The sequence below is a fragment of the Periplaneta americana genome, chromosome 16 (assembly GCF_040183065.1).
Source record: "Periplaneta americana isolate PAMFEO1 chromosome 16, P.americana_PAMFEO1_priV1, whole genome shotgun sequence".
Lineage (NCBI taxonomy): Eukaryota > Metazoa > Arthropoda > Insecta > Blattodea > Blattidae > Periplaneta > Periplaneta americana.
Genome location: NC_091132.1, coordinates 75,809,276 through 75,821,358, shown reverse-complemented (window position 1 = coordinate 75,821,358; position 12,083 = coordinate 75,809,276). Strand labels below are relative to the sequence as shown.

General features: G+C 36.3%; 1 protein-coding gene across 4 annotated transcripts in view; it reads left to right on the top strand.

The window, feature by feature from the left end:
* Mtp (microsomal triacylglycerol transfer protein) overlaps window positions 1-12,083 on the top strand; it is a 133,003-nt gene that overhangs the window by 90,686 nt on the left and 30,234 nt on the right. The gene's annotated exons all lie outside the window — the stretch shown is intronic.

Genomic DNA, 12,083 nt, shown 5'->3' with positions numbered 1-12,083 from the left:
GATCAGGTGTGTAGTATTATTACTAAATTTTCGACATAGAAACGCACTGCAGTTTCTGCTTCAAATTACATCACATTAACAAAATATGTCGTAATCTTCATTCACGCACTACGATTTTCGTATATGTATATGTAACTTAAGGTACGTATTTAGGATGGGTTGGGCTCTCCCAGTGATCACATCAATTTCTACTAATCAATGCTATAAATTCATGGCATTTTCAAAGTATTTTAGCAAGTTCCTATAGTGCCTGGGACATAAGTAATCTTCACCATTATTATTATTATTATTATTATTATTATTATTATTATTATTATTATTATTATTATTAGTTATTATTATGATAATGACGTAATCTTCTTCATAATATTCTTCATAAAAAATCTTTTTCTTTATAAGCTTCACCACCACAACCACCATCATCATTATCATCATTCCTTTCCGTTTATGATTTTGGTAATGTTCGCCAAACCGATAACTATTTAATTATGGCTGCTACGAAATCGACTGAGGTGGTTACTATGTGAATGAAATTATAGCTACAGTTAATATCGTTGGTTTAGAAGCAAAACACATTAAGTAAAAAGTATTACTTCAGAAAAAAAAAAGCCGTATATAATACACCAAATGTGTGTATAAACTTTGAATTGGAAAATGAAACACATTTAAAGGGAAACAACTTGCTAAAAATAATATTTTGAGGATTCATTTTTTGTCAAAAGAAAAACGCCATTTTCTCAAAAAGAATATATTTGACTTAATGTGTTTTGCTTTTAAACCGACGATATTCTCACGATGGCTAACATTACAAAGGCAATTCGGCACTGAAAAGTAAAGAATAAACCTAAATGTAGGCCTAACGGGAAAATAGGCGGAATTGTTAGAACCTGAGTGACAGAAAGATGATTTCGTCGTAGCTACCGGTTTGGCGAACATTGCCGTTTTTAATGACTCATATTTTAAGTAGTTATTCCTTCGAATGTAACCTTCATTGCTTTCGTTCTTCCATATATATGTCATCATTCAAAGCAATACAGTTTAATTGTTCTCATACAGAAGTATAATTTTAAGGGGCCAATCCAATCACCAAACATTACTTTCTCATTTCTTCCAGAAGCTCTTGGTAATAAGATATCTTGGCTGCATTATGGGCATTGCACAGGATAATGCTAGTCATGAGACTGCTAAAAACAGTACTACCACAAGACGTGCTGATTTTTTATAATGTCATTGACAAATGTTTCTTGTGATAATTATTTCGAGACCGAAGGTTGACAAGTAATTATGTGATATGAAGCATGTGTTTAAAGCGAAATGAAATTATCGCAGAATATTATCACCACGAGTGGTATTTGGCCAAATAACTCCCACGCGAAAAAAATTAAACTTATTGCATGAGTGCATTCAATTATTTTTCTGTGAAAGCAGATGTTAGCCTATAGATACATAGGCCTAGGCCTATCTACGCCTTCTGGAATATCGGCATATGACATTTATTGATAAATATTTGAGAAATTTGGCCTCCTTGCAATAAAACAAGCGAACATTTGAGATTAATTTATTATTATTATTATTATTATTATTATTATTATCATTATTATTATACTTCTCCTTTATTGTGAAATACGTAGACTAAGTTGTTCTGTCTTTATTTTGAAAATTATTTTAAATATATACTGAGTGAATCATAAGTAATGTCATTAATTTCAGTGGGTTATTCTTTGAGATACACTCAGGGACAAAAAAACCGGACACTTTAATATTTGCTGGTATTTTGCAAAACATTATCTTCTCATACAATATTATGGTAGCCATCTGTTTTTATGGAGACGTGTATACATTGTTGATTGTTTTATAAATAAGCCAACCAAATATTCCAATTTTGCTTTCGGAGTCTCAGCTATAACAATTTTGTCTCAACCATTTTGTGCTTCATTATCGTTATCATTCGTTATTTCTTTATTTTTACATTTTCTGAGTTTAAGTGGGGTTGTAACATTTGTCTTAAAACAAGATGCGACCTGAAGATGTGGCTCGAGCTGTAGTCCTTTAAGATGATGGACGCAGTGTACGTACATTGCAAATGTTATGAATATGGCTAGAAGCACAACCCATGATGCCATAAAACGGTATAGAGAGACCCTAGAATATACCAGAAGACCAGGTTCGGGTCGTCCAAGAGCTACATATCCAAATGAAGACAGGTATATGGTGTTGAGAGTTCTTAGGGAGCGCAACCTGCCAGCTACTAGTGTAGCCCAGCAATTTGTTATCATGCATGGACGCCCAATTTCGGCCAAAACAGTTAGAAGGAGGTTGGAAGCAAGTGGACTGATATCAAGTAGACCTGCAACTGGTCCCAGACTTCTCAGGATGCATCGAGTTGAACGACTGCGTTTTGCAAATGATCACAGGGATTGGAGAAATGGACAGTGGAGCTATGTTCTGTTCACCGATGAGTCCCGTTTCAATCTGTGCTCACCTGATGGACGTGAAAGAGTTTGGAGAAGGAGGGGAGAACGATTTTCACAATATTGCATTTCCGAAAATGTGCCATATGGAGGTGGTGGAGTGATGGTTTGGGCAGGAGTGTGTACGGATGCTCGTACAGAGTTGGTTTTTGTTGAAAATGGAAGAATAACAGCTGATAGGTATATAAATGAATGTTTGGCTGATCATGTTGTGCCATTTGGGCCAATTTGTAGGCGATAATTTTGTTTTAATGCATGATAATGCACGGCCGCATATTGCCCATGCGGTCGGAGATTATCTCCAAGAAGTGGGAATCCATGTTCTTCCATGGCCAGCAAGGAGTCCAGACATGAACCCAATTGAACACGTGTGGGACATGCTGGGAAGGCGTGTTAAGAATAGACGACCGAGACCAGAATCGTTACAAGAGTTGAGGCGAGCACTTGGCGAAGAATGGGAACTTTCCTCAAGAAGACATTGCTAACCAAATTGAGAGCATGCCAAGACGTATGGCTGCAGTTATTCAAGCCAGAGGGGGTAATACCCGTTACTAAAAAGAGTTTTTAATGTTTAAGGCACCATAAAATGAAAAAACAGTTAGACCAAACGATGCCATAGTTATACGCCCTTTGTAATTTTTTGTAAATTTTCTCATCAGAGATTTTCTTTTTTTCAAATGTTATCGTATAAGGTGCTAAATGAAACATTATTTTGTTTAAATGGGTTTTGTTTCATTTTGAAATAGTTGGCAACAAAATACAAGCAAATATAGAAGTGTCCGGGTTTTTTTGTCCCTGAGTGTAAGTTATTAAAAAAAAAAGTGAAACACAATTTTGCCCATTTTTGCTTCCTTTTCGAGATAAAAATTGTTTTATATCAAACAATTTTATTTGTAGCGTATTTTGGGAAAGCCATTGATTTAATTCCCGATATGCTCAGTCAATTTAAGAGACCAGTGATAATAAATGACTGAAAGAATTTTACTTTTGTCCTTTAAATGTGCAGAAATTTTATCCGCACAAATGTAACTTTTCGTTCCGAAAAGTAATTTTACAATGTTACATTTGTTCGGATCAAATTTGTGCACATTTAAAGCACAAAACTGAAATTCTTGCTTTGCAGACATGTTTCCATATACCCTGTGCACTACAGTGACCTCTGATGCTCTCATCAGCAAAATTAAAAAATTGACTTTAACATTGTTGTGAAGGTTCTGAAGACTTTCACGAGATAATTCAAAACTTGCGGAAAGGAATGAACTGTTACAGTAGGTAGATATGAGCCGGTAAAAGTAGTCACAATTGACTTACTAAGGCTGAAGAGTCAAGACTCGCTCCTTAATCCTTTAACGACTTCGGAAGAATGTTAGAATTGCTAGATAAGCGTAATCTTGGTCTATACTTAGTAGAAATACTGTTTTGTCATTTCTTTCATTGTCATTTGTCTTTTAAGACTGCAGTCGCTCTTCGTCTTGGATGCAAAATCTGCCTACCACATAAATGTGTATTTGGGGAAGTTGTCGACACTTTGTCATTATGCTCTGAGCTGTGTCAAGAGTAAGGGACGTTTTTTTAGACATTTAACAATTAACAACATAATCAAGAGAGCATTAACATCTTCTAGTATCCCTGCTATTTTAGAACCCATTGGGATTAGTCTGACGGATGGAAAGCGCCCTGGTGGATTAACCTTGGTCCCATGGAGCAGAGGAAAATCGCTAATGTGGGATACGACATACGTGGATACTTTAGCAAATACTGTAGAGACTAATACCGGAAAGCTGGCTCTCATATGTGCGACATCGACTAACAGCGCTCCAAGCGGAAAGGTTTGAATAAGTTGACGAGAGGGTCTCGGTCGGCCGTGCAAGAGGAGATCGAAACATTTCTTGTGTTGCCTGCAGCGAGCTAGAAGCACAGTCTACATAGACTGTGATAAAAGTAAGATACAGTACTACCTGTTTTAATATAATCTATGCATTCTACAAAGTCACAAACTTTTAAGTAAGTCCTGATTGTTGTATTTTTCTTTTCCTGGCCCTAATATCGTAATTGTTACTTGCTAGCAAATATAATTACAATACAAAATGTTTCGAAATATAATATTGTAAGCCTTATAAAGCACAAAATTTATCTTGTTACAGATAACTTGGAGAATGCTGAACTCCTGAAAGAGAAAAAATTTCGTCTGAGAAAAAATTCAGTTTCTTACTAACAAACTAAGGAATGGGCAGAAAATTATGTCAAAACATAAGGAAACTCATTCAAACCCTAAGAGCTGACGTACAAAAATTGAAAAAATCTCATTCATCTTTAGAATGTGATCAATCGCTGGTAGAAGATTCATTTCTTAAATTTCAGTTGAAGCTAAGAAAAAAAGACCTATGGGAAGGCGATATACCAAGTATGACAAAAATTTCGCACTGGCATTGCATTATGCTTCACCGAATGCATATCGATACTTGAGGAAGACTTTCTGTCTGCCGACTATTCGCTCCTTACGTAATTGGCAGCAACAATTGGGTATTGGTCCAGGTTTCAATGAGAAAATAAAGCAACTGCTTGAGATAAAATCGATAAGTATGACACCAGCTCAGAGAGTTGTTTCCATTGTACTTGACGAGATATCTTTGAAACAAAGTTTCTCGTATGATGTAAAATCAGATTTATTCGATGGTTTTGTAGAATTTGGACCGTACGAGAGCCAAAATCAAACAAAAAGTGAAGAATTGAAACCCGCAAGTCAGGCTTTAGTATTTATGATTAGGGGCTTGCAAACCAACTACATGTAGATAATACGATATTTCCTATCTAATAATTCCACGCTCGGTGATGTTCTAAAGGATCTTTTTCCGAAGCCATCCGCGAGGTTAGGAAATGTGTATATTTTCCTAAAGTAGTCGTTAGTGACCAGGCAGCCAGTAATATTAGAATGAGGAATTTATTGGGATGCGAGGTTGATAAACCATTTATTGAAATAGATGGCACACCAGCCACCGGCGTGGCTCAGTCGGTTAAGGCGCTTGCCTGCAGGTCTGAAGTTGCGTTCGGGCGCGGGTTCGATCCCCACTTGGGCTGACTACCTGGTTGGGTTTTTTCCGAGGTTTTCTCCAACCGTAATGTGAATGGAAAGTAATCTATGGCGAATTCTCGGCCTCATCTCGCCAAATATCATCTCGCTGTCACCAATCTCATCGAAGCTAAATAACCTAGTAGTTGATACAGCGTCTTTAAATAACCAACTAAAATAAAAAAAATCCATGACACACCACATCTCTTAAGTCAGTACGAAACAACTTTAAGCGGCACGACCTTTCGTACAAAAATGAAGTATACAAGTTGCAACATGTTGAACTGTATAATAAGGATAAAGATATGAATCCTCGATTATGCCCAAATTTGAGACAAAAACATATAGAACTTCCACCTTTCTCGCCCATGAGGGTTTGACTGGGTGCTAAGTCATTCAGTCAGCAAGGCCATAAAAACTCATGTGTCGTTTCAGTCACTACCTGAAAAAGCTCATCAAACAGCTGAGTTTATAGAGCTAGTGGATCGTGGATTTGACTGTTTTAATTCATCGACCATAAACGATGCTAAATCCTCACGCAGGGCTTTACAAACTACTTCTTGTCATTGGACGACTCTACAAAAACTGAAAATTCTGAGCGAAAAATGACAAACCCTCCTTGCTTTAAGGGTTGGATACAAAATATAATAGCGCTACGTCACTTGTGGAAAGATCTGGAACAAAATTTTAACTTTCGGTTCCTGCTTACAAGACGTATAACACAAGACTGTATTGAAAATATTTTCTCTGTCGTGCGTTTAAAGGGTGGTAATAATATTACCCCTGACAGCTGTAAATTCAAGTCTGCCATCAGAGGAATTATGAGCTGCCAGCTCTTAACACCTTCAAAGAAAGGCAACTGTGAAATTGAAGTCAGTGATTTTTTAGTTACGAAGAAGGAGATTGAAGAAAGTTCATTTAGAATCTGCAGTGATTATCCAGCAACAGAAAACAATTTTGTAGAAACCGCTGAACTTGAAGAGGACAATCATGATTAATGTACTGTATGATTCCAGATAATTCATTAACATATGTGATAGAGTGGGCTTGTAGCAGAATACCACATGAGACATGCAAACTAGAACTAGCTAGTTTGAAATCTGAAAACTTGACAGGCATTTATCAGCATATTGCAAATAAAAAGTATGACAGTGCTAATTTTCTAATTCCCACAAGTTATTCAGTTTCTTTATCTAAAATTATTCGATCAACATTTCACACGCACTTTAGAAAAATTCTTTCATCAAGCAGACACGGTGTAAAAACCAAGTTAATGGCCCCTTATTTTTAAACAAATAGAACAAACTAATTCAGTATGTAAAGATTGTAAACATGTTTTCGTTAATAAGGTCCTTAACGTAATGATCAATTGTTTTGTAAAAAATGAATGTGACACAATAAGTTGTAGAACAGTGACTGGAAAAAAGAACAGAAAGGCCAAAAAAGTAATGCATCAGTAGCCTGGAGAATAGAGAGTTAATGAGACAATTAAGAAGTATATACAGTAGCTGTACTGTAGCTTTAATGTTGTTTTTCATTAATGTGATATCTCTCTTTAGAACATCTTATAATATTATTATTAGCATCATAATGTTCGTTCAATAGTTACGACAATTAAATGAACGAGAATGTAAATCTGACCGTTCTGTAATGATTTCTTTAGCTCTCATGTAATATTGTACAGGCTTACCACAATTCCTCCCAACCCCTCTTGGATATGTACGCAATCAAATACAGTATAGAGCTTCGTACGGTATTTGAAGCAATACATATTGGAAGCATTGTTCAAACCAAGCCGCTAGACAGCGCTAGTGTTCTCGTGTCGCCGCCCGACACCATGTCAATCGCGTTGCTTTCCGGTATTAGCTCTCTACAGTATTTGACTTTAGCTCCATCCCACTTGCCATCAACTTCTAAAGGTACGGTTTGTTTACGGCGATCATCGCCGGACGCACATCGCCAGCGATTGTCGCCGGAGTTGCTAGCAGTTGAAATGAATGCGCACGGTTTCTTTACAGCGAAGATCGCCAGCGCAGTTCGTTGGACGCGACGCAGATCGCTGGAGGTTGCTTCTGAAGCAAATTCAGGACGCACATCGCCGCATTCGTGTTCAATAATCGATATTTAGACAAGGTCATGTTGTAATATCGAATATCTAATCTGTACACGTTAACCACGTCTGTACGTTTTGGCTGCAAAACAAATCAAGACGTTTTGTAATTTTTTGCGGTCTGAAGACGAAATTATTATTGAATATGTGTCACAACATAATGTTCTTTTCAATATGAGCTTGTGAATTAATAAACAAATTAAACAATAAACCCTTACATTACATATTACATTTTTATCACGTCCGAGCCCCAGAGAATTTCGTTCAGTGTTGGGTAAGGGGGAAATTCTCTCTTCTGTAAGTTTTTCACCAGCTCCCTTGCACTAGATTTCGGCTGCCATAACCACAATAATAATCTTTTGGCTGCAGTGCGTTATTATACAAAGTTGAATGGCAGCATTGACCTCGGGTCATATAGCCATCACTCGCTTATCAACATACAATTTTTATATACGGTATACGAGTACATAGGTAGATCTTGTTACATTATATGCATATATAGGCCTACATTTTAAAATTTATTTTACATGTCTTTTAACTATCTCTTTTTATGTAGTTATTTTTTATTTAACTATCTATCTTGTACCAACAATAAAAACATGTTTTAATTACTTTTAATTTGCACAGTCTTCGTACCTAAGTACTTACGCGGTATTCTGAAATATAGCGGTTTTTTTTTTTTTTTTGTAGAGATGTAGTTGATCGTATATACAAGGCATAATAAAAGCCCAAACGAACCAAACCTAACCTATCACATGTTCGTACATGTGAAGTGTATAAGCGGATTACGAAGGGAACTACCTCAGCGCTAGTTTAGCCATTTTTTTTTTTATTATTGGTTTGAATACGCCATGTAATGTAATACAGTATCATAATAATAATAATAATAATAATAATAATAATAATAATAATAATAATAATCAGTTCATAACCTGAGTTACTGCCAATCTTTCAACTGGAGTTACAGGGGTCTTGACAAAATTTGTAGGTAATTTAACATTGTCGTTTTCAATTAAACCCAAAACATAATCAAACTGGTCAGGTGAGAGTCTGAAATATTCCTTAAATTTTTTAGCGTTTTTATAAAGATGTCTCATTATCAATGTGTTAAAAACAGAATTCTGTAAACCTATTCCTGAATATTTCATTAGTCTGTAGCTTGTTCCTTTTATAATACGCATGTTCGATAATAATATCGTCATCTCCCTCTTCTATAATAAATAGCAACTTCATTATCTTGGATTTATTCATTATAATTTTTAGGTTATGTCCGTGGCCTACATTAATTTACTTGACCATATGTAGTAGATGAAGGAATAAACAAATGAGAATCTACAGCGATGTGCGTCAATAAAGAAACCACTTCTCGGCGATCATCGCCAGCGTTTATAATCGCCGGCGATGTGCGTCCGACGATGATCGCCGTAAACAAACCGTATCTTAAAATCGCAAGCTCTGCAGCAGAATCTGCCGTACGCAGTTAACGTCGTAAATACGTACATCTAGTAGACAATTACATCTTCATCGTCTTTTCTGTCGAAACAATAGGCTCCTGGTGTAAAGAAGCAAAAAACCTAGTTTCCGAAATTGGTAGAAGTTTGGTGACTGTTACTGGAGACTCTCACTGCACCAATTACCTACGGCAACGAATAGGAATAGCCATCCAACTTGGAAACGCAGCCAGCATTTTGGGAACCTTTCCAGACGCCAATTCCCTGGATGAGATTTTCTTTATTTGAATGTCTGAAAGCAAGACAAGGGTGAAGTACGAAGCCCCGTAGAATGAAGATAAAACTCCACTCACGGCAAGAATCGAACCACGGACCGCTTCGTTGAAAAACACACGCACTATGTACAGAGAAATAGTGACAGACTATAAATTCAACCTGTTACGAATTAAAGTCTAAAAATTCCTCGGGATATGATGAAATTACAAGTAAAATATTAAAAGCCAGTTCACAATTGTAAATCACAATAAATGTTGAAATAGGCCTAAAAAAAATAGCCCGATACTTAAGCCTACGTCAAAAATAACTTTACTTCACATTCCAAATCTGATGACCGGATCAGTAAAATTTAAAAGCTGATTCCTGATTGATGTTGTGAAGGTTCTGAAGACTTTAACGAGATAGGCCCTAGTTGAAAACTTGCGGAAATGAAGAGAACTGTTAGGTATGGGCTGGCAAAAGGTTGTCACTATCAACTTATTGAGACTGAAGAGTCGAGATGCGCTCCTTAATCCTTTAACGGCTTCGGAAGAATGTTAATGATATATTTTTGGTATGTAGGGAAAATACTATAGGCCTATTGTCATGTGTTCGAAATTCTTGCAAAAATTCAATTAGCTGATACCTGCGTCAAAAACAGCTTTACTTCCCATTCTATACTAATCTTAATTAAGATAACACATTTTCCATTCATTGATAAAGACGACGTAAAAAACAGGTTTCGGCTTTCCCAGTCTTATTTTACAAATATTCATATTATTCACCATTAACTCGCTATGAAGTAAATACTCTTAGGGTCATCTATGAGCACGCTCGTAGAGTTCGGATGAATAGCGGCAAGTTAAAGATTCTACCAACGGATAGAAGAAAAATAATTATCTATTATAGCCTATTAATTAACGAAATGAGCGTCCTGACATCTGAGGATATAAAACTCTAGATAAAAGAAGTGTATTACCTGAAGTTATTATACCATCATATATCATGCAATGTGCCAGTTTGCACGATGCATCATAAATCATAAAGCAAGTCGAAAGCTAATAGATATAAATAATGGAAAAGTAAACCCACGGAAAATGCAACATTTAGTTTGACAAAATTCTGGAGGAAATTAATAAAAAAAATTGCAAGTTGGAGGGATTTTTTGCGATTTATCCAAAGCATTTGACTATATACGGAAGGTTGTTTCCGATTTCTGGAAACGAATTTTGAATGAAGTCATGTGCGTCAGGAGTCACACGACAGCTGAACTGTGGTGAGAGGTGACATACCAGTAGTGTGTGATTTCATAGTTTGGCAGGCGACAATAAGATGTGTATGAAGCGGACATATTAACAATCATGCAGTATCGTTTGCGCGATTCTGTGAGTACAGACGTGTCAAGATCCTAATGTGTGGGATAGTTTTAAATCCGATCATTACTGTTACGAAATTACTACGAAATACAATTTTGAATTAACGTTAATAGCCTATTAATGTGGAAAACTTAAGAATGCAATTATCGGTACTGAAATAATAAATACTGCAGCCGCACCTATATAAATGGTACTGCTCCTTTGGTTTTTGTCGTTTCATTACTCATATCAAATGTCACAGACTGAGTAGACCTTTTTTTTTTTCTTAAAAATAAAAGCAGTACAGCTATATAACGGAGAGGGTCTAATTTCATTGTTAATTTTTATTCCAGGACCCTCTTTTAATTAGACTTACGAAGGTGTAGCACAGGGATGCCCGAAATGGGAAATGGGCAAAACATTGGTTCTAACAAAATCAGGACCTGATAATACCATAAAGCGTCACTTTTATTTAAGCTATACAACAGCCTACAAATAGGCCTCGTTTCGACAACGATCGCTGCTTCGCCTGTGAAGCATGTGCTATACCTTTCGATCATGAATATGAACACGGTCTGCGAAACATGTGGCAATCATTTAGGTACTTAAGAAAAAGTCTGTAAAAAAAGAGTGGGGGGGGGATTTGACGCAGCAGGGAGAATGAGCACCTCTATGTCTAGGAATTCTACCAGCCAAAATGTTCTTGCTGTGGTCTTGTGTTTGTAAATATAAACCACATGATAACGAAAAGGTACCATAAGAAGGATATTGTATTTTGCTCCTGGCTCTCAAAATTTGGCTGTGTATCTTAAAAAGTACTTACAAGACCTGTAGCCTATTATATGTACAGTCTTAATATATGCATCCTTAAATGACGTGATGTCGGTGTTTTTTTCTTTCCACGAGTATAGGTACACTAGTTGCCATAATGATTCGTTCCAAACAAAGAACTATGAAGTAATGGTAAAAGGGTAGTGAACTAAAAAATAGTCGTATAATAGGAAGATGTAGTTCAACAATTCCTCAAATAATTCTACAGAGTAGAAACGAACTCTATCAACAAAATTTCAGAGATTGCTCAGGAATGTTGACTGAATGTTTTGATTAGAGATGAATAAAACTAACTGCCGCTCTCGCTCGCTGTGTTCGTTGTATTTGTCTTTCGAGTCTCGTCTCGTCTCGTCATTCTCGTACGCTTCGAGTCTCGCTCATCATTCTCGAAATAGCATTTGGTCAGCGTGGAAAGATTTCGTAACTTTGAATAACATATACTGTATCATTGAAATAAATAACATTATAAATGTTGAAATGAGACAAAAAGACAAAACACAACAGTATATTAGTTATCAAAATGTTCTGGTTCTATTATAT